This window comes from Lonchura striata, chromosome 3 (assembly GCF_050655825.1).
Source record: "Lonchura striata isolate lonStrDom1 chromosome 3, ASM5065582v1, whole genome shotgun sequence".
Taxonomy (NCBI): domain Eukaryota; kingdom Metazoa; phylum Chordata; class Aves; order Passeriformes; family Estrildidae; genus Lonchura; species Lonchura striata.
In genome coordinates, this window is record NC_140705.1 from 80,744,610 (window position 1) to 80,768,172 (window position 23,563).

General features: G+C 39.4%; 1 long non-coding RNA gene across 2 annotated transcripts in view; it reads right to left on the reverse strand.

The window, feature by feature from the left end:
• The window catches only part of LOC110469413 (uncharacterized), a 99,154-nt gene that overhangs the window by 33,000 nt on the left and 42,591 nt on the right, over window positions 1-23,563 (reverse strand). For both annotated transcript variants that reach the window (XR_014954394.1, XR_014954395.1), the window contains exon 2: window positions 23,082-23,139. This is a non-coding gene — a long non-coding RNA (uncharacterized LOC110469413). The remainder of the gene's footprint in view (window positions 1-23,081; window positions 23,140-23,563) is intronic.

Here is a 23,563-nt window from a genome sequence, read left to right on the forward strand (position 1 = left end):
TGAAAGACCTTAAATATTCTTTTTGCAAAATATAGACTATTTGTCCCATTTGTCCTAACATTTTCCTCGGAGAATGATATAGTCTTTAAATGCTGTGATTTTTTTTTATTTAATGACAATACTGAAGATTATCTTTTCCCATTTTTTGTCACAGTAAACCACCAATCATACATTTTAATCATTTCTCTCAAAGGAAAGATTTTATTCACACTGATAGCACTCTGATATAAGAGAGTTAGCTGATAATAAACAAAATGGGAAATTATGAAGATGCCAATATTTTTCAAAGATATTCCTGAGAACAGATGAGTCTAGGTTTTATATTAGCCTTAAAGTTGCTTTAATATAAGGTTTCTTAGTTTCAATGTAAAAAATAATTAATGAGAAACACAGTCTCTGTATCACAAGGTGCTATGTCTCCATGACAATTTTGGAAGGTGACTTTTCACTACTTTCTCCATGTGTGATCTTTACTTGATGAATAGTAGGATATCTTTTTGTTGTTGTTGTTGTTTGTTTGTTTGTTTTTTTCTGGAAGATTCATTTGTTGAAGATTAATTAATAATCTTCAAGCAGCCTGCTTTTGCCTTAGTGTCATGTTAAGGACTTGACCCTATCTGACAGCACGAATCAGAAACTGATAATAGGGCCCCTCATTGCACCTTGTAAATGAAACACATACACAGGTATCCAAAATCAGTTTCCTTCCCCAAAGCCAGAACCTTCTGGGACAGAAGGACAGAGTACAATCCAAACTTTGGAAGAAAATTTGAGACAGGACAGGTAGCAATAAAAGTGACTGAAGAAAGTGAGATTTTACCTTCCTCTAGGTTTTACTGACATTGTAAAGTTTTATTAGAAGTAAGATCCATCACATTGTTAAAAGGATTCAAAACCTGTCTGCCTTTCTGTGCTTGGCTTTGACAACACCAAGAGAATGGGAGGAGGATGGTAAAACTGGACACAGGCTGCCATAAGGAGTTCAAGTTCTTGGGATAGAGGACTGTGGCTTTTCATGTACATTATTTATATTACAGTTCATAAGAAAAGGATTTGACATGTGAATAAACACAAGACTGAGTTTAGGAAAGGCAAAAATTAGTATTATCAGAACAAAGCAGGCCTCCAAAAAGTAGCTGCAGTCCTAAACTCCACACTATGCTGCATGGTATGCGAGTGGCTGTCCCCACCACTAGCCCCTTTTCCAGGGAATGGGGCAGTGTCCAACCTCAGAACCATGGCAGCCATGGGTCAACAAACAGCCCTACTCATCCTCTCCATCCTGCCTCTGGGAGCTGGGGAAGAAGCTGAGCCTTGTCCCTTCTGGCATCCCACACAGATACAAGCCTGCCCGATGACTGTAGATGTGACTCACTCATATCCCTTCCAGGACTTCCTGGGAAGACCAACAGGGAAATGTTTAATAAGCCCCACAGCACCAGATATGGGGAACATATATTTTACTACACATATTTTACTATGAAAACATGGAGTAATGAGCCTTGCTAAGAATGCAAATACAATGCAAGACATTATGGATTAAATGTTTGAGTCTCAAAAAATACTCAGAGGAGTGTCACAGCTGTTAAACTGCCCTATGCCAAGTGCTCAGCACAAGACTACTCTGAGACACTGCACTCAGAAGCCACCTGGGTGAAAGGCATCACCTGGGCATCCCTAGTTCTACTAAAGGTTTCATGATAAAAATGAAACCATGAGGATGCCTTCTTTGTTCTGACTCAATTCCAAATTGGGTTATTCAACTGTGACCTAAGACATCAGCTGGATCATTTATCCTTTCCCTCGATAGACTGGTACAGCATGTGACTATACACCACTAAACAGCTGCTGGTTTTCCAGCAAAGCTGGCCATCATTCAGCCATGGATAAAATAATTATGTACAGCACTTCATTGTGTCTAGCCATCCCAAGACAGCTGCTCAAGCAGTAAAGAAACAGATTTCAGGGAATTTGCCCCCAGCCCTGTTTCTGAGGTGTTGCATGGCTATGACCAGCACTCTCCAGCACAAAGGGCTGTGTAGTAAGGCCTCTCTAACTCAGAGATGGGTGTGTGCTAAAAGGCCCAAAATTAACTTCCCATAATGGGGAATTTGGTGTGGTTTTATAATGTCACTTTTTTAAATAAGGTATCCAACTCTCTAGAGCTACTGTAGGAAATCCTAATAGGTACTTAATGATTTTCTTCATTTTATTGTTTAGGCTTGAAGTATAATAATGTTACTGTGCTATATGTGTTCTATAGACATAACTTTTTCTATTTATTATTTTCTGATTGCCTCTTGAATGTTATGTACTTTTGCTTCAAACTTTCTCATTTGTAAACTGCAGTTGACAACAAGTTATGAAGAGCCATTTGAACCAAGAAGCATTTTTAATGAGTATATTTTGCAAAGGGCAGCAGCACCACAAATAACACTAATTAATATCTGTATTTGATCTGGGGAGGAGGAAAAAGCCAATAGCAACTCCAATATTGATTTGTCCAATGATATGCCTATTGTAGAATAGTAACCCTATGTGCTCTCCACAGTGTTCAATTTTCATTTCTCTTCATAGCATATGAAAGTACAACATCTGAGCAGAAAAAAAAATTGGGAAATTCTCTTTCTGACAGCTTACAGTAAGTAACATGTTTATTTTGGCACTTGATCAGAAGCAACTTTAGTTTTAATACTGCTAAAAAAAACCTTTGATTGGAGAAACACATTTTCCTTTCTTGCCTATTTGTTCAATATCTACAAAATGATAAAGCAAAATAATTAGACTAACCAGTTTAATTCTTAAAGAAAACAAGCAAATATTTTTTAGTTCTTTAAAGCTTTCCCAGTTGTGTTCTTTGTTTTCTGCATTTGTCAAAATCTTACAATTTTCTTTCTCTTCTTGTTCCTTCAAGACCTTACTTAATGACTCAGTAAATATGATCCTCATGAGTAAATGAGGATGCATGGAGAGTAGAGGAGGGCAGATTTCAGAGTCAAGGGCAAACAAGCCCTGCCCAAAGGTCTGTACTTCCCACACTGCCCACAGACCCAGCTATCCTGCAGCTAACTACCAGCTTGGTCCACATCAGCCCAGGCTTCTCCAATGCTGATACTGAATGCACTGATTCCCTAACCCTTGAGCAGCCCTTCTGGCACAGCCAACCAAATTTGCTGCTCTAACTGCAGAACTTATTAGGTCTTTTGTCTTGAAGCCTAAGATGCCTCTCAGAGCTTTCTGAGAGTATCTTATGCTCCCCCTGTGTTAGAATCTGGGGTATTGATGATTCTGAGATTGTAGAAAGTCTCTTTCTGCCCCGTTGCCAAAGAAGAAGCCATAATTCATCTGCGCTGGTTTTCAAGGTTGTTTATTCTTGCTTATCTCTAACATGTTCTGCTGCCTGGGCTCTGCCCCTCGGTGGGATGTTACAAACATTATATACCAGAAACTACCTGTGCTATATTTACAATAATGTGCCAATATCTATCACCTACGTTGAATAGTGGGTCCCCAGCCTAAACCAAGCGAAAAATGCCAACACTACAGTGAAACATGGAGGGCATGAAGAAGGAGAAAAAGAACAAGACATACCCAATTTCCTCCATCTTGTCCCCTTTGAACCCTTAATCTAGAATCCTAAAATTTTACTTTTGCACCTGTGCCACACTTAATTATTACTCATATCAAACACTCAGAACTCTTTTCCATGGACAGAGATCAGAGACAGTGTCTCTCAGAGCTCTGTACAGGGGGGTTCCTGACCCCCTGCCAGGATCCCAGACCTTCCAGGGCAGCCAGAGGGAAGCTCTGGATTCCCACACCCCTGACTCCTTCCTGTACTTCAAATGAAACAGCCCCATGTGACAGAATGTAACAAAAATTAAAATAGACTTCTTTAACAATATTGTAGATCTGTAACACAATGTAATAAAGAACACAAAGATTATATAAATTATTCTAAAATATGTCAAATAAAAGTTTAAAAATGTAGGGCTTTGACTATATCCCCATATCTGTTTGATATTTAAAAAAAACCCAAACAAACAAAACCTGGATGTGGAGAAATAGTTGTAACCATTAGAATGTTTTCAGGGCTGCACTAAGTCCCTCCACCTGCAACCACCCTGAGGGACTACTGTCACACTGAGAAGTAACACAAATACAACACATTATCCTATTGTGATTTTCTGGAGGCCATTTTTTATATGTAGGACACTTGGTAAGGGGGAATGACAGGGAAATGACTCGGGCCTCAGGGCAGAGTGGTCCAGCAGTTCCAGACCTCCTGCACCCTGGTCACTGCTTCCTCCTTTTGCCCAGCTCCTTGTGGACAGCTCGAGGGTTCTGCAGCCACCAGGACTGACTCTGGTTTACAACAGGGAGGGAGAGAGGAAGGAAGGGAGGAAGGGAGGGAGGGAGGAAGGGAGGAACCTCCAGTTATTAAAGCCAGTGATGCTGCCTGCTCTGTGCATGACACCGCCACCACACTGTATAGATGATCTCATCTTTCAGGGACTTTGTGCATCCATCCCAACCACCTTGCAGAGCACTGGGCCCCTGCAGCAAATCAGAATGTAAGGGAGGCTCTCTGGCTGGCTCTTCCCCTACTTAGTGTCTGTCCTCTGAACATTCCAGTGGGTGTTGAAAGAACAAAATTGGGCAACTGGGCTCCAGCTAGCTCTGCATTAGTTTAAACAGGTATAATGGAGGCAGAGGAAGATATGCATCTAGCCAGAGCCACACAGAAATGCAGTATTTATTTTTAAATATGCATAGACAATTTAAAAGGAAAAATACTATGATTGCTCCAGGACTGCCTTTGGCTCTGATTAGAAACAGCTGAGCAAAGCCAAATGCTCAGCTGCTTCTGGGAAGAGATTAACACCTGTTGAAGATGGAATAAAAATATGTGACAGAGTTTAAGAGCAAATATCAAAAGATCATTATTGTAAAACTAACAGTAACATTGCATCCCCACCCTGTCACACTACATTATTCCTGGGAGGGGAAAAAGCACTTAACACATCTATAGCACATAAGCAGCATGCGCATGTATTTTCAGCTCTTCATCCACAGCTGGAAAAATGGCTTCTTGACCCTGTTATCCAAAGAAAATTTACAGATGGTATCAGGTTGTCATGAAATAACATCTAACCAGGCATGCCACACAGGCTTAAGGCAGACAGTTGTATTACAGCCTGTGTTGTTATAGTGTCCCATTTGGGGCAGGAGGAGCATTCTTAGTGTTCTGCAGGGCAACCCTTGAGGTACATACAGATGGGGGAACAAAAAGTTGGAGAGCAACTCCATGGAAAGGGACTTGGGAGTTCTGATCACTGGTAAGTTGACCATGAACCAGCAGTGCCCTGGCAGCCAGGAGGGCGAACCCTGTTCTGGGGGGCATCAGGCACAGCATCGCCAGCCGGACAAGGGAGGGGATTGTCCTGCTCTGCTCCGAGCTGGGGCAGCCTCACCTTGAGTGCTGGGAGCAGTTTTGGGTGACACAACATAACAAAAGACATTAAGCAATAATAGTGCATCCAGAGGGCAACAGAGATGGTGAAGGACCTTGAAGGGAAGCTGTATGAGGAGCAGCTGAGGTCACTTGGCTTGTTCAGCTTGGAGAAAGGAAACTGAGAGGAAACCTTATTGCACCTCCCTCACAACAGGAAGGGCAGGCACTGATCTCTTCTCTGTGGTGACCAGTGACAGGACCCAAGGGAATGGACTGAAGCTGTATCATAGGAGGTTTAGGATCTTCACCCAGAGTGTAGTTGGACACTGGAATGGGTTCTCCAGGGTGTGGTCACAGCACCAAACCTGACAGAGTTTGGACAATCCTCTCAGGCACATGGTGTGACTCTTGGGGTGTCATGTACAGGGCCAAGAGTTGGACTAAATGATCCTTGTGTGCCCCTTCCAACTCAGGATATTCTGTGATTCTGTGTGTATTTTCCCACATTTCTATTCCCATGTGCTGCAGGCACAGTAGGCACACGTTGTACCTCCCTTTCTGTAGGCTGAAGGCAGCCTTCTGCCTCAGGGACCAGAGTTTCCCCTCGACCCCACAATGCCAGCTTTGCCCCAGACAGTACCAGAAAAGAAGTGCTGGCACTGCTGGACCTCCCCCACCACCCCTAAGTGCCCTTCCAAGGGCAGCAGAAAAGTGCCAGGCCCTGTGTGCTGCTCAGTAAGCTCACTGCATTTCTCTGAGGCTGATGCTGAAACTGAAATAAATGACCTCACATTTTTGACCCTAAATCAGTTTCTTTCCTGATGAAGGCCAGTTGCAGGAGCACTCCAGATCACAGTGTGCTCCTCAGTTCATCAATGTGGAACTGTGCAAAGAAGGGGCTACCAGGCTCACCCCAGGATGTAGGTTTGCCCACCCTCCCAGGAAGGGAAGCGCTCCAGACAACGTTGAAGGTTCCAGTTGCAGGCTCACTAAGGTGCCTCAGGAGTGCCCTGTGCTGCAGACATTCACCAACATGCACCACACCACAGCTGTGGGCATGGTTCAGCCGTACCCTGAGACGAGGAGCCAACAACTGTGACCACTGGGATGGTGGTGCTGGGGACACAGCCTGGCACTGTGGGCACTGATTAGACCTCCACAACCTCAGGCATGTGAATTGTCCCTTACTCCCTTCAAGAGTAAACACTGCAATTGTACCTGAGCCACACTTGGGTGTGCTCCAAAGCTGCCTTCAGTGGTGGAGAAGATGAGTCCTTGCCACTCTGGCTTCCCCCTGGCATCTTCCCTCCCGCTGCTAGAGACTGCTGCCACCTCTAGTGGCTGAGGCAAAAGCCACTTGTGGGACTTGGATTCAGTCAAAGAGAGAAACTGAGAATTTCTAGCCAGGCAGGAGCCTGGGAAAAAGTTGGAGAAGAATGTAAATAATTCTTTATCTCTCTTGTTTTTCACATTGTTTATAGTTAAGTTCTATCACTGTGCGTCAAGCACTCTGCGCCAATGGGTGGGTTGTTTTCACTTCAGGACCAATGGATTTGATCCTCATGAAGCTCTGTATAAAAGAGCGGTGTGTTTTGAATAAATCGGAGTCTTACTCTCACAGCCTTCTGAGTCAAGTCTGTTCATTCCCATCCTGCCTCAACAGCAACAGCCACTACTCCTGGCCTTCTCCCTGCAAACTGACACACTGCAGTTTGCTTCTCTCCTGCACATATGTCATCCTTCAGGCTGGAAAAGCTGCTGAAATTGCTGTGTCCAGTGCATGTCCCTACACAGTTTTCCCACTCCCAGTGGAGGCAATGGCTCAAAGATTTACACCGGCTAAAAGTTTTGAGGCACGTCTCCTGAAAGCAAATTTATTTTTATTCCAGAATGTATTAATAATAGAAAAGCCTGGGTTCTGTTGGGTGATCTCTTTATTTTTTCTCTGGTCATTTATTGCAGCTCCATTTATTGCTTCCTCTGATTTCAATTTCTGTTCCTGTTTCATTTTTATTCTAGTTTCCTCAAATATTATGCACATAATTTAAGTAGCAGTATTCAGAAAAAAAAATACCTGTGTAACCCAAAAACTATGAAAGGATGAAAAATGCAGGGAGCACAGAGAATGAGAAAAAAATACTGACATTTTTATTCTATTTTCTTTCAGTGTTGTATATGGAACATTGTATTCCCCATATTATTTTTTAAAAAATAAAAAAAAAAAATAGGAAGGCTTCTGAAAATATAGTTTCAAAGTATAAAGAAACTGACAGACTATCCATAATAAGACAGACTGCAAATATTTACAGAGAGAAATGAAAAAAATTATATGCAGTAGGTATATCTAATAATGGATTTTTAGAGAAAGTAATTCAATACATCTTTTTTCCATGCAAAAAGAGAAAGATGCTACCCCTTTGGACTAGAATTATTTTCAAGGCTTGGTGAAAGTCTATTTATTAGTTTAAATTGTGAGATTTTCTCTAAGTCATTGGATAGGTTTAAAAGTAATTCAGAATAAATATCCAAACATTATTCTTAGTGTATTATTAAAGAATTGATTGCTTTATACTGTTCACCTTTAAATAGCTTATACCTCTGGAACATCTGATATTATCAGCTTCATTGTTAGTAGCTGGACTAGGCTGACCAAGAATGGAAATATTGGGGTTTCTGTAACTGTACAGACTTCTCCAGGTCCAAGTGAGAAAAGTAAAACCACCTATTTATTCTTAAATGCAGTAGTTTATTACTTGGAGCACTTGGTTTAAAAAATCATAACATTTTGCATGTCAAATACTGCAAACTAAATCCAGAAAAAACGAGGCTACTGAAACTAAGACAAGGTTAATAAATCTTTTTAATGCTTGAACAGCTAACAAGGAAGGGCATGCAAGGACAGACTTAGTGATAAAATCATTACCAAAAAAGGATTTTGTGTCACCTACTACAGAAGCGTAGAATTTAAAACATTTGAAATTATTGCCTGAACACAAATTTCCTTGGGCCAAACTACCATATTTCTGGTAATTGCTTCATGCATTACCTGCAATCACAAATTATTTCACTCTGCCATTCACATGAAAATAATCCAAGGACTGCTGATGCAAGTTCAAACCTAGTTTTTCTCTGGGCTGTCACTTTCAGGTGAATGTTGTAGAACAGCATTTTTCACTGCCAGGTTCCCTCAACCATATGGATCTTTCTGGCTACAGAGCACAGAATCAGAAAAGAAATGGTAGAACCCTCTGTTTACAGCTTTTAATGGTTTCTTTATTTCTGCAATTAGCACTGTTTATAACTGAAGGTAATAATTTACTCCTCACATCCCAGTTTTAAGGGTCCCCCATTTTAAGAATCATCAGATCTGACTGCTAGAAGAGGCAGTCATGGAGGTTTCCTCACTGAACTCAAAAGTTCCTGCATCAGACAGAAATTGCTACCTACATTGATGTAATAGTGTTCTCCCTAAAATGAGTCTTTAGAGCATAGTTTCTGTTCAAAACTTGCACAAAGTAATCAAAATGAAACTTCTCTTAATTGCCTGAGCTAGCTGAAGTTCCCCAGTAATTTGACAAGAAGCAATTAGCTGCTTGTTTTCCAGAGGGATGCTTTGAGAGGGAAAACAAGACAGTGGGAATGAGGTATCCTGTGGAAATGCGAGATTTGAGTGCCTTGCATTTTCTTGTATTTATGGATATAACCCTACAAATGTAGTTTGAGATTGTGACAAAAGCTTGTGTGTCCCATTATGAAGGATGTCTTTAGGTCCCTGTTTGAAGCACTGCTGGGCAGGCAGCCACAGCAGCAGGCTACCAAGCTCTGCAGCTGCCCAGGGAGCCAAAGGCTTGGCAAGACCTTGGCTGTGGGCTATTATCTCTTTCAAGCCAGGTTGGACGTGACCATGTGAACATCTGGAGCAGTTTTGCCAAGAGAGCACATGTGGCTACACAGCCCCATTTTTTCTCTTTAAAAACATACTTGAGTTTTAAAGACTGAAGCTGAGAAACATTGATCCTTTTTGACCATGCATGAAAGACAGCACAAGGCAAAAGTTATTGAATCCACATGTAAAATGGAAGAAATTGAGCCCATTTCTTTGTGAGCTGGTTTGGTTATTACAGAAGTAGCCCACCAGGTAGAGCACACCACAGGCAGGGCTGTGGACAGTATGGTAACCTGCCAACCCATGTTCATGATGCAGAGAGAAAGGCTATGGTAGAACAACCTTTTCACAGAAGGCTGTGGGTGTTCATTACAAAGCCAGCAATAGATCCACATGCTCCACGTGCTCCTTTGAAAATCCGGGATTTGTTCCCCATGTACTCAGGTACCAAGGTAAGCATCTTGGCAAAGGGAAATCAAATTTTTCTGAAAAATAGTTACGATCTCATTCCCAAGGGTTGGAGTTTTTCTTTGATTTTGTCTTCTTTTTTTCCCCATTTGGTCAAAGCAGACATCAAATAGACAGGTTTAGTAATTATAGGCAGTGTGCTTTGGCAAGCTCAGTATCTCTTTTCAAGTAGTGGCAGCTGAATATAGTAGGCAATTCCCAACCTCCTACCTCAGAGTGGGTAATCTCTGTCTTCATTTGCTGTGTATTTCCTCAACTGCCAAGTACTAAACAAACATAGAAGGAATGCTGTCAGGTCACATCAAGACCTGAACATTTAGAATTTCTACCTACCAACATGAACAAAACTCTGCAGACAAAAAAATCCTTTCCTTTTACCTCTATATAAAAAAAAAAAAAAATAGTTAACATGTAAGGTAGAAACCTCTATATTTCAGTATTGCAGAGGTTCATCTCTGCACAGTTTCACTTGTCCAATTGAGTAAATTGCCAAAGAGAATTTAGGTCTCTCACTGTTGCTAGAGGCGAGGGAATTGGGGGAGAGGGGGGAAGAATACAAAAAGGAAAAGTAAATTACATTTCTTTAAAATCCCTCCATATTTCATCCTGGGGAGTTTGATTTAATGTGGTAGGTGTTCTTGGAAGTGAGCATTCCAGATTTCATGTGCTTTCTGAGCTTTAATTAAATAATTTGAAAAAGTATACCATATGTGCACAGACTTCTCAAGGGATAAGCATGTAAATTTCTACATTGATATTTGCAGAATGTTGAACTCATACCAGCATGGAAGGAGGATAAGGGATTTTTCATTTCTTCCAAATAGCTGCCCGAGCAGCTAGGAAACTAAGTGGGCGTCTAGTAATCTTTGTTACATTCTCCAAGCTTCAAGCTCCCCAACAAAAAAGCTACTGCATTACTGAGAAATTTTGCCAGAAAGAAAATACACCTTTATGACTGTTTTTGTTCTCCCATAGTAATAATAAAAAAACATTAAAGCACACATAATGCAGCAGTCAGTACCTATTCTAGCTGTGCAGTAAAAAGCAAAAGGAGCCCAGAAGAACAAAGGGAAGGCATGAATAAGTGCTAACACAGGCACCAGGTGGAGCCTGACTGACTGACTCACTCACCCGGTTTGTTTTTATGTACATCAACCACAAGACAAACTCCACTGTTATGTGCAGCTTTGATAAAACGTAATTAGTTGGTGGTTTAGCAACCATGGAAAAAAATAGGACAGTAATCATGGCAGGGCAAAAGTATGAAACACCACAAAAAGGAGCTGAATTAGCCCCTGTAGGTAGCAATTTTTTCAACTCTTTGTGTAGTTTGTCAGACTGTAACAATATAAGTGATTTTGGAAATAGAAGCAGTTAATAAAGTGGCAGTACTTCTGATTGACATCCCTCTTCCAAACTAAAGAAATGCTTGTGAATCTGCAGTATAGAATTCTCTCAAGAAAATATTTTAAAACTTGAGTAACTACTTCAAGTGTTGTTTCTCTGATCAGAAGGATGAGGTGAGCAACACCTACTCAAATGGGGGTGCAAGGAGGCAGGAGACAACCAGGCCTGAGGTTTAATTCTGAGAGAAACTCACAGCTCTATCATCAAAAAGAAAGTTCATCTCTATGCCTTCTGCTGGATAAAAAATGCAAGTATTGGAAATAACAAAAATCAGTCCCAGTCCTCAATGCAGCCAGTGTGGAACAAGCCACTAGCATCAACTGATGTAAATATCTGCTGAATCCTGCTATTAAAGCAACAGAAAATATTTTCTGTTAGGAAGAAAGCACTGGAATTAGCCTTTGCATTCATTAGAGGTACATATTACAGGGATTATGCATTTATTAAAACATGTAACATAATTGCAGTTTTAGGAAAAGGCTCTGAGGGCTTACAATATGATTCATTTTTTTAGTTTGTAATGTCTGGGATCACAGACTGAGAAGAGAACTTTCACCCAGTCACTTTATCATTCATCTCAGCTGCCTCTGCCACAGTGGAAATTCATTCCAAACAAGCTAACCTGAAAGCTCCAATTTAACTTGCTGCCCTGTATTTATGCTTAGCATGTTCCCTTATAGAAAACTAGTTTTGAACAAGCATTTTTTATACAACTGCAATTTCCTTTGCAACATTTTGTGCAGGAGAAACAACAGCATCATGTTTGTAACCTTAAGACTCAATATAGGCATAGTTTTGGGTTTTTTTCAGCTAAGCCCTAGAAAGCAAGAGATCAGCTCAAGTTTTATTAAAATATAAAAATCAGACATTATCTCAGAATTTTGCCCTTTTGCCCTCAAAACAATTGCAGATTGTGGGATCTCTAAGCTGGAGATGGTTTTATATTTAAAATTTCTTAACGTTCCAGTGCGTTCTGACTTAAATTTAATAGTAAACTCAGCTTAAGAGGTTTAGTGTGGAAGTTAAATTTTTATAAAGTTCATCATAACCAAAAGATCTGTCAAGGCAGGCTTCTCTTTTCCTGGCTCACTTTAATCTTGAGTTTTTACTTAAATAAAGAAATAGAGAAAACTTCACACTTTCCTAACTCTGAAGGAACTTTATTAGAATGAAAATTACTAACACAAAGTTTATTCTCCTTCAGCTACTCTTGCTTGGGCACAAATTCTCCTTACACTTTTTCAGTCACCCTCCTCTCTGGTGTTCTGCACAGTTTTGGAAAAAAAAAGTACACACACACACACACATATATATATCAACTGGGGGAAAAAAATAAAAATAAGTTAAAATCTAAACATTAATTTTACTCTTAATAAAATGGGAAATACACAATGCTTTAAATCGTAAATATTAAATCAGTTGTTCTTATGAGATAAATTATTATCACCCCAGTTTCACAGACAAGAGCCCTGATTCAGTGGTGTAATGACTTGTTCAAAGGGAGAAGCAAGTTGTGTAAGCTCGTGCTGGCTAGAAGGGTAAGAATTTGAGCAGCACAATTTCTTCCACAGTGTTGACAGAATGTTGTCCACCATACCAAATAAAAAAATGGAAAAAAATCAGAACTTTACATTTGAAAATTGGGCATGCATGATGTCAAATCTGTAGGTTTCAGGCAGGAACCTGAAACTGCCCTTTTGGTCATGTGTTGGTCCTTTGGTATTTTAACATCTCACAGTGAGTCTGGCAATAAAAATAAAGAGGATCAAGAATGATAACAAATTCAGAAATGGTACTGTGAAAGTATGAGATTAAAATACAGTTTTGAAAAAAAAAATAGCTTATATACAGATTGCATATAAAATGTAAGATTTTATGGTAAATTTCATATTGATAAATATTGTTGTATAAAGAATATGAAAACAAAGATTCCTGCTGAGAAGCTGTCCGGTTCATTTCTAAGACATAAAGCAAGAACTTCTAAAATGTAGCTGAGGTGATGAGTCACCCATTACATTTTTATTTCTTAATTTTGCTGACAGACAGTATTGACACCACTTGTTGCCCAGCTGTTTTGGTGTTTATTTATCCCAAACAGCTACTTTAAAAAAACTTTTTTGAATGTTGAGAGCACTCCATAGAATAATGATATGGTGCAATCTTGAAAGCTCTGCCTCATCAAAGATAATGGCAGTTCCCTCAAAAGCAGTCAGCTGTGCTCCTGCTATTTAGTGATATGTATCCATATGATGCATTTGAGTCTGTTAAGGTATCTATTTCTGTAGCTTTCAAAGCACAATATTCTTGTGATTTAAAAAGTTTTTTCAAATGATACTTGATGTGTAAGAGTGCATTTGAGCCCTGTTATACCAAATTGCAAGGCTCGTCCTTGGAAGAAAGTACTACAAATGTGATTGAGGGACATCTGAAAATTCAAACATGCTTTGACTTCAGGACAGAAGCTTGTATTGCTGGAAAAGGACTGAAATATAAGGTCTTCTAAAAACCCTGGGTATTTGGAATTATGGCACCAGCCAGCAACACCAGCATTTCATGAGTCTTTTCCAAAAGCAGGAAAGCCCTGATTTCAAATAGTGTTGTGACCTCTTCTATTTCCCTCTTCAACTGTAGTTCTCACTGCTTTTCTGCGAGTGTGAAGGAGTAAGAGAGCTCAAGAGAGAGTTACACTCATTTGTCTTAGTCATCTACTTTTTTCATTATTTTGTTAGGTAGAAGACACCCAGGTCTTTTTATATTCTTCAGATTCCTAGTTCTAAAAGGTAGCTTTATATTTCCAGATGTGCACAAATTTCTCTGAAAAAGAAGTGGGAAGGAAAGTTTCTAAAGCTTAAAAATTATATATAACATTGCATAAAAATGCTCTTTAATGTATCTTTTGGGGCTTCTGTTTGATCCTGAAAGACCTGAAATTGTCATCTGCAATTTCTGGTAAATAACTTCTGACAAAATTCTGCTTGTCAGGAGTGTCCTTTTCTTAGACTGTGCTACATATGATGGCACTTGGGAGGTGAGGGTAGGATTTACTTATTACTGAGGAGTAGGATCTGAAGAAGGAAGCTAGATAATTGGCTCTGAAATTGTGGTTTCACCATAAAATAACCCAGCTCAGTGCTACATTTCTGTCTGGCTCTGGCAAAATGTGCTTTTTGAAATTCCTGGCTAAATAGACACTGCTTTCATAGATCTTCAGAGTTCATAAAAACTGTGCATTTTCATCAAGTTAGCAATTTGATTTCATTCTGAGCTGGTGCTGCAGTCAATTTGTTGACTTGATTTTGATTTGATGTCTGTAATGCTCCACTTTTACTTTCGTGGAATATTAATGCTAGATTGGCTTTGATTTCATGGTTCTATTTTACTTCAAGTTTTTTAACAAAATATATTGAACTGATCCTTCAAATGGGATTTTCAAAAGTACCTAATCTGCTCAATTTTTCAGTATGCAGCATCACTGCAGAGTCTTTGAAGACATGGGTAAGTAAGAGCTAGACAACCCAAAGTACCAGCCAGCTCTCAGTGCAGCAAGGAGTTTGCTCAGTACAACAGTAAACATAACAAAAGCATCATCCAATGTAGCAGGTATTGGCAGGTGAGGAGAAAAGCTCTATTTCCTTTTGACTTTTTTTTTTTTTTAAATAATCTTTTTCCACAATGTGTAAGACAGAACAGAATTTCCATGCTTGTATACCATGAGCCACCCAAGGATGCTTCTGGACAAGAAAAAGGGTGTTGGCACACCCAGATCTGAAGTGTCCAGCTAGAGCCCATGTGCCACCACACTGCAAGAGGAGACAGAAGGCTGTGCTCACGTTCACCACTTGCAAGAACTTATTTCTTCCACCTGTCATAGACCAGTCTTCTAAGTTATATGCCTAACACTGGGCAGAGCAAATAGCCCACAGAGCATGCAGAAATGCAAATGCAATTTCTGTGTTCAGCCAAGGCATTTTTGATAGCAGCAAGGATGGCTGAATTTTGAGGAAAACCCCTCATGGAATGTTTTAGCCATTTCTTTGCTCCACAGTCAAGGACATGGAAGAGTGATTCAAGTCTGCAACATAGCTCCCTACATTCACATATAGCACTGGTCACACTGAGAATACTCACCATGCTGGCAGTGACTTAGTTGACAGCAGCATTGCAATTCCCAAAATCTTCACCTTGTGTTTGAACTGTGAGGCAGCCTTGTCTACACTTCTGCACTGCATTTGTAAGCACCCCACAGCTAAGGCTAATTCACAGCTCTCAATACCCTCATTCACTCCTGTCTTGACTTGATATTTTAAAAGATTGAGAAATGTAAATATTCATGACCTTAAAACTGTATCATCTTTTCATTCCAGTTGCTCGTTGTCTTTCTTCAGGCTGGATTTTACTATATTATTATGTTGAAAAGCTAAGTTAGGGCCGCCACAGGTCATCACCTTTTTATCAGTTAGTTTTAATCTGGATTTGTCATTCATCATCCTCAGCTCAGACCAAGCACCCAATTCTCTGAGTAACAATTACAGAACCACAGAAACATGGAATGGGCAAGGATGGAAGGGACCACAGTGGGTCATCTGGACCAACCTCCTTTCTCAATCAGGGTCATCCTAGAGCATGTGGCATGGGATTGTGTCCAGATGGTTTTTGAGTATCTTCAGTGTGGGAGATTCCACAACTTCTCTGTCTCTGTGCTGGGTCACCTGCACAGTAAAGATTTTCCTCATGTTCAGGTGGAGCTTCCTTGCATCGGTTTCTGCCCACTGCCTCCGGTCCTATTGCTCGGCACCACCTAGCAGAGCCTGGCTCCATCCTCCTGGCACCTCTCTTCAGATACTCACAGACATCCATGAGTTCCTCTCTCAGTGCCTCTTCCCGAGGCTGAACAGACCCAGCTCCCTCAGCCTTTCCTCATCAGAGAGATGCTCCAGTGCCTCAATCATCTTTGTTACCCTCCACTGGAGCCACTCTAGGGGCTCCATGTCTCTCTTGTCCTGAGGAGCCCAGGACTGGACTCAGCACTCCAGATGTGCCTCGCAAGGGCTGGGCACAGGAGCAGGATCACTTCCCTTGAGCTGGTGACATTCTTATGCTGGCATATTGTCTCTATAAATCAATCAAATAGTCTCTGTGGAAAAGCAAATTCACCTGGCAAACAGAAATCACAGGGGTTAAATAATAGAGTTCATTTTGGGAAATACTTTCCCATCTCCTTTGCAAATTTGAACTTGGTATGTTCAGCTTCACTTTCCTCATGAGCCTGTGTTCCCCTGTCTTTCTCTCAACACTTATCCCCACTGAATTCCCAGACCATTTTGCTGCACTTCCTTCCCAGGATGCCTCCCCTCCCCCTCCAAGAGAATTCTCTTTCCCAAGTATTTGTCATATGCATGGCCCCATCAGTCAGTGCTGCACCTCTCATAAGTTTGTATTTTTCAGCTTCCACAGCCAAATGAATAGGTGGGAATCTTGTCTTATGGTTTTAAGTAAGTTTCCTAGACCTCATAGTAGCAAAGAGAAACTTAAAAACATGACTCCAGTGCACCCTTAAGGCTAAGAAACCTGAAGGTAATAAACCACACCCTAAACTTGTTTTATTTTTAAAATCTGAGTTTTAAGTTTTTAAGCTCAGGCCTTTCTCAGGCTTTTCTTGTGATTTGTGAACATCTGGGATTGGCAGTGCTGTAATCTGAGCAAGCAGGTTGGAAAACATATTCCTACAATCCAGCTGCTCCCTAGGGTCCACTTCCCACTGGTCCCACCAGACTGCATCTCCTGAAATGACCTTCTGAGAGCACCAGGGACTTCCCAGGGTCACCTAAGGAATCACTGCATTGCCTGAGCTTCTGCTTCCCCATTGCTATCTTTGGAAAAGTTAATGATCATGTTGGTTTTTTGAACTGCCCCAGGGAGAGTAGCATCCTTCAGGCAAGCACAGATATCTGGAAGCAGGAAAAAGATGTGTGATCAAATCCATGTGTTTTCTGTTCCCAGAGGAGTATATTTTCAGCCTTCACCAGCAAAATCCTTCTCACTTTTCTTCTGAAAAATAATTATTCCAGGCACTCCTTCATCTTGGTAAACATGCATAACCAGAGGCTGGATTTTTCCAAGTAATAAGCTTTTGTTTCTTTTGTTGCAATTTCCAAACACAGCAGGCCAAGAATAAAGGTTTCTGTAAGATTTACCCATCAAAAATGCCTAACAAATATGGCATTTCACTCCAGCTGCTTACTCTGTTTTTCCTCTATAGCTTATTCTGCTTCCAGATCCCCCTGCCATGCTAGACAGAAGAGCCTGCCTCTATTATTTAATCTCTAGCCTCAGTAAGTGCTTACATTTTAAAGTTAAATTGATTTTTGCCTCTGTTCCATGAACACTGTCACTTGTTCTTCTGGCCACACCAGTCCACCCACAACAGCCAATAGAATTTGCAAAATACAAAGTATACACTTTGTAAGAAGCCTGAAGAATGTTGAATTCTAAGAAAACAAGGCCAAGGTAATAAAAAGCACTGAAATTCAGTGCTGATCCTACCAACGTCATTTTTAGACTTAGCCCTGCTGTGATGAGAACTGCAGGGATTACTGAGTATGTCTTCCTTCTTAATAGTGCAATTGATGGTTTCAGTAGTGATGCACAAGTTTCTGTCACGTGCTAGATAAAAATAACTAAATACAGTATGCTCACAACAGTGCAGATCAATGTAGGTTATGACAAAGAGTTTTTTAAAGGGAAAACTCCCATCTTTGGTCTACTACAGGTCAGCTGATTCATGAAATTTACCTGAAAAGGCAAAATAACTTTTTTTTTCATTTGTGAACAGTCTTAATGGCCATGATCCATTACTGGAGGGCAATAGTAAATAATCAATTTATTATTAATTATTAGCATAAATATACATGAAAACCAAATCCATGATATTTCAAGATAGGGCTTGGAGCTTAAAGTCACTGAAGTCTGTGGCTTTTGTTGTTGTTGGGTGAATAAAGAAACTACTGGAAAACCTGAGGAGGCTCCAATGACAGAAACCCAGATTGGATGGAGTCACAGAAGATAGAAGATGTCTTGGGGTATCTTGTCTTAAAAAAACCTAATTTCTTGATACCCAGACATAAAGGCTGTATTAAACAAAATCAGACACAAAAGCAGATTAGAAAATTGTAGGTCCTCTGCCTACCAAAGAAATGTCTAAAGTGTGCCATACACAAAGCACATTAAATAATTAATTAAAGCCTTGATTATGCTACCAACCTTGAGAGAAATATGCTTTCTGTCACTGAAAATAAACAAACCCATGTGAGCTGCCCCTTCCTTCTTCATATGAGCTACAGTAACCTCCTCCTTAAATCTGTGCTTCAGTAGATATAAATGAGGATATGAGGAAATCACCTTATTACTGTGGGTTATCAGCCACTGTGAAGAGCTTTGGAAGTAGTTACATGAAGGCATTAAAAGCTCCTTGAAATAGATTCAGATAGCTGAGGGAGGGATGGGCTGGTTAGGAAAGAAAAGAGAGAAATGAGATTGCAGCCTCCTCTGGTTGCTGCTTGATCTGTGAAAATTGCAGAGCCTTTTCTTAATATATGCCTCTAGGCTAGGATTGAAACACTCAATAAAAATATACCTGGAGCTAACAGACAATTAGCTTTTATTGCTACTGCTTTTTGTATGTCAGAACTTCTTAGATTAACTGCTTTCCTTTTATTTCAGTATTTGAACAAATGGTGCTATTACGAGCTTCTCCTCAGAATCAGTGAGGTGGTTTGTTTTGGTAGCTAAGAGTACATTATACCCCACAGACTATCCTCTAAGCCCTAAAAAGAATAAAAACCTTTGTACTGTGCTAGATATTATATTAAGCAGAAACTGAAAATTTTAGAAGCAAAACACCTCTTGCAAAACATGACTTCTGCAAGTGGCATTGTTCAACTTCATGAGGAGTTGGGTTTCCCACACAGTGAGCTTCCAACTAATTGAAATCAGTTCAAAAAATGCACACTGGAAGTTCTGACAAACTGTACAGGAATGCAAACCAGTGGATGCTGCTGTGCTGGTGGACTTGCAGCCTGAAATACATGTAAAGATAAACAAGCTCCTCTTCTGCTGATCTTCACCCCCTCCCACAGAGCACTGCTCTCAACTGGTGAAGAAGCAGAGCAGCATCATTTTCCTGCTGACTGGTACCAGATGCTGCTGTCCTGCAGGAATGAAAGGGACTAAAGGGAACTGATTCTCCAGAGAGCACTACCAGCTTTCCCAAAGTCTGAGAGTGGCAACATATGCTTACATTTTCTCTTTTTTAACTTGTGACTCTTATTCTTGCAACACCAAAACAAGTAAGATGTGAGCTCTCTCTTGCTTAAGCTGAAATGCTCTCTCAAACTCCCTGGTAGCTATGCTCCATTTTTTGTTCAGAAGGCTGCCTCAGAGGATAGCCAGGTAGTGCCCACATTTACTTGCCAAGACTGTGATATTGGCAAGATCAAGGCCAAAACTGTGCCCACATTTTCCCCTGGTAGAAGCTGATTCACTAAGAGCTCTGTTATGTGCTGTCTGCTGTGCCACATATCATGAAGTAAAGCCAACAGCCTGGCAAGGGATCAGTATTGAACAGAGAGATGATACAAATCACTGGGGCTTTGACTCACTGACTTTGCACTCGGCTCCACACCTACAGCTTTGTGGTTATTACATGAAAAATAAATTAAAGCACTTTGTATTATCTGCTTTATAAGGCAATATTAGTGAGAGCTACCAGGGCGCTGTGCTTCTGTAAAACTCACACTTTACAAATATTAAATTAAACAATTAATTATAAACACAGCAGTTTCATAAAACAATAGAGATATGGTAAATGCAATTAAACACATGTACTTAAGTCCAAAAATAGATAAAGAGTGAATTAAGATGTTATCCTGTCATGAAAAATGAGTGACAGATTAATACATTTTTCCACACCTTTCAATATATTTATCATAAACCTTCCCTACGCATTTCTAATTATGACATGTTTGCATAGGATGCCTTTGTGTTTTTCAATTGAGTTTTAGCAATTTGCTTTCCCAGAAGAATAATAATGCTGGACCAGACCAGTGGTCCACTGGGTGAAATTCATAACAACCACAGTTCTAATGCAGATGCTTCAGCTTTAACATCCTTGTGATAAAAAGATAACTACGAATGAAAACAAGTTTTCATTTGTTTCATACAAATTCATAACACTAAAGTTGTCAGCAGGTTATTTTCTTCCACTTACTTCTCTAGCAGTAAAATATCACTCATAACTGTGACTGGGAGTTGATTTTAATTTCTTGAATTGGTTTATCCTAGGGTTTTGGGTTTGTTTGGCCTTTTTTGTCCTTTTAAGACTTCAAACATACTTGTTTTCACTTTGACCTCCACTTAAAATAGCAATAACACTTTGTTCTTCCTTTCTCCAGAGTAGCTGAAGCTACTTTTTTTCCAATTATTCTTTCCATGTTCTTTACCTTGCATTACTCAGGGATATTTCTCAGCTCTCACTCTACCATGCTGTAGCTTGCTTTTGTTCCTCCAGGTCTCTCAGTCATCTTTTATCCAAGCTAACCTTGATCATTTTTCCTACTGCATATTTTTTCATTTCAGTGTTCACCTACTTTTCAAGAAAAATATACATTTAAACACATGTATGCAGAGAGGGAGCCAGAGGCACTTTACTAATAACCTTTGCCCTTACTAAGATTTAACTATTTAATCCCACTCTAGTGAGGTTTCCTGTTTTTCAGTCAGGATGGTGCAGCACTTCAGCTCTTCTTCCATGAAAACCTATTATCCTCAGTCATACCTCTAATGAGGAATGAAGAATTTTCTAAAAGGAAAATCCAACTTAAATGCCATCCTGTTCTTTACTAGATTTCTGTTAACTTATTCAAGGTGGTTTGTTTTTTTTTTCTAATACAGAAGTTATCATTTATCACATGAAACACAATATGGATAAAAAATATCTCAATATTATTTCAGTATCTTCATGTGTCAGCACCCTCATCTTATAAGATCCTTTAATTTTATTCCTTGTAAAGAATAGGTTTCAGAATAATATATCTGCTATTAACTCACATGGTGAATATTGAGACAAATCTTTCATCATACTGCTGTACTCATTCTCCTTAGCTACGGCTCAGTAAACTTGCAGGTTTTATGGTTTCACTTTATTGAAGACTTAAGCTTTATTTGGTCTTCTTTATCTCTGGTTATTTGTGTTTCCTAGGTTTCCCATATTTCTGAATTCTCATCTTTTCATCCTCTATTTTATTCTGTTGAGCAAAACCATAATTTTTTAAGAACTCCAGATTGCTTAGGAAAAACCACTTGAGCCTTACCACTTTGTCTGGGGTTCACTCTTACCATCTTGCTTTTTGTTGTACTTATTTATGTCAAGAAATGATTCCAGGTGGTCTTCACACTGGTTTATAATAATTTTCATATTTTAAAGTACCTTTATTTGTAGGAATTTTTAAACCAGATTTCTTATTACTCAAAATACTTTTCTTTAATGCTAAATGTTAGGGTGATAATTAATTTATTTCTATTAACTTATTTCTTTGGAATACTCATCAGAGCTTTTTAATGCAAGTGTCTAAATTTAGGCTGAAAAATAATTTGATTTTTCTAAAGTACTGAGCTCTCTAAAACCAAATGAAACTGCTCAGCATTTTTAAATCTTTATATTTGGAAGAAAAACTTTACATACCACCTATTTTTAAAGTTCTGAACCACATCATTTTAGAGAAAGAAAACAAACTTTACATGGCACTCCATATGTCCAAAACAAGCAAATAACATCCACAAAATTAGGTCTGCAGCAGCATATTAGAAATTTTAGAGAAAGCTTGCCTGATCTGTACATGCTTTAGGGCCAGCTCATAAGCAAAAACTTTATGAGCAGAAATCTAGGGACACTATGTGCTAAAGACAACAGAGCAATTTAAATCTCTTCCTCTGGAAATATTATTAATTATCAACATTTTTACAGCACTGCCATCAACAGAACATACCCAAAGCCCCCAGAAATTATTTAGTGATCTCAGCCTTTCTTTCCTACACGCCTCTACAGATTGACATACTTTCCACACAAGCATTGACTGCAGTTAATGAAGATATCACTCAATAAAAGGGAAATACTTGAACAAAGCTTCTGTTTTTGTCATTTTGGTGTTTTTCCAGAATTTCCCATAAACAAGACTGTTGCAAGAAAAGCATTTGCAAAGCAATTGTAAAAGGCATCATTCTGCCACACCAAGTAAGTTAGTCTGGAGCCCTCCCTAGTTTTCTTCTTCAGCTTTATTGTCAGTAGCCATGCCAAAAAATCATAAGGAGTATGAAAAAAAGGTCAAAGTGAAACACTATTTTGGGATTTATTTTTAAAATAACCAAAGTCAAAGCAATTTTTTTAAGTAGATAAAATATTCAGTTCAATCAGGAATCTCTGAACTGATTTTTTAATCACTTCAACCTAGCTCTTATTTTTTCACAAGTTTCACAAGACAGTAGACTTCTTGACACTTATTTTTTAAGTTGTTTTTTAGTTGTTCAAGAAACTCTAGAGCAAGCCAAAGAAAAATACCTTAAGAAGCTGCTTTAGTATTTCACATTACTTAATCCAAGTCATTTTTCTGAAGTCCCTTCCCTTAATAAATTACTTGGTTAATTACAGCTCCGCCATAAGTGCTGTCATGCATAGGTACTCAAGCTGTAGTTTCCCTCTGTTATTCCAATAATAGATTAGATAGCAATCTAAAGTGATCTACTTCAAACATAGGAAAAAGAGTATTCATTTTAATTCAGCAATAGCACGTTCATGTTCATCATTATTATTACCAGTTTGATGGCCTTCTTCCCCAAGAGGCTCTTATCTTCTTGAGACAATTATCTTCTGCTGTAAAAAGAGATTAAATATGTGGTGAGATATCACATTTGAAAACTATCCAAAACAGTTTATTTGGTTTTTTAAAGGTTGTTCAAATGCCCCAAAATGTTTCCTTACAAAACCATAAAAATGTTACAGGTAGACTTTGGTGCTGAATACACAGATGGAAGCAAGTTCTCTGGGAGGGTAAATATTATGTCTTCACCTAGTCATAAGTGATTTATTCCCTCTGATGTAGCCCTGCTAAATAACTATTTCTTGGTTCTTTAGTTACTACCTGAAGTAGTAAATGATGGCTACTGCAGAAGCAGACCTAACTCACAACAGTGAGTAATGTGACAAGTGGAATTACAGGGATTGACTAACTTTGAAGATAACACAATATGGAAAATCCTACCAGAGAAGTGCTTGGAGACATGTTGTCAATAATTTC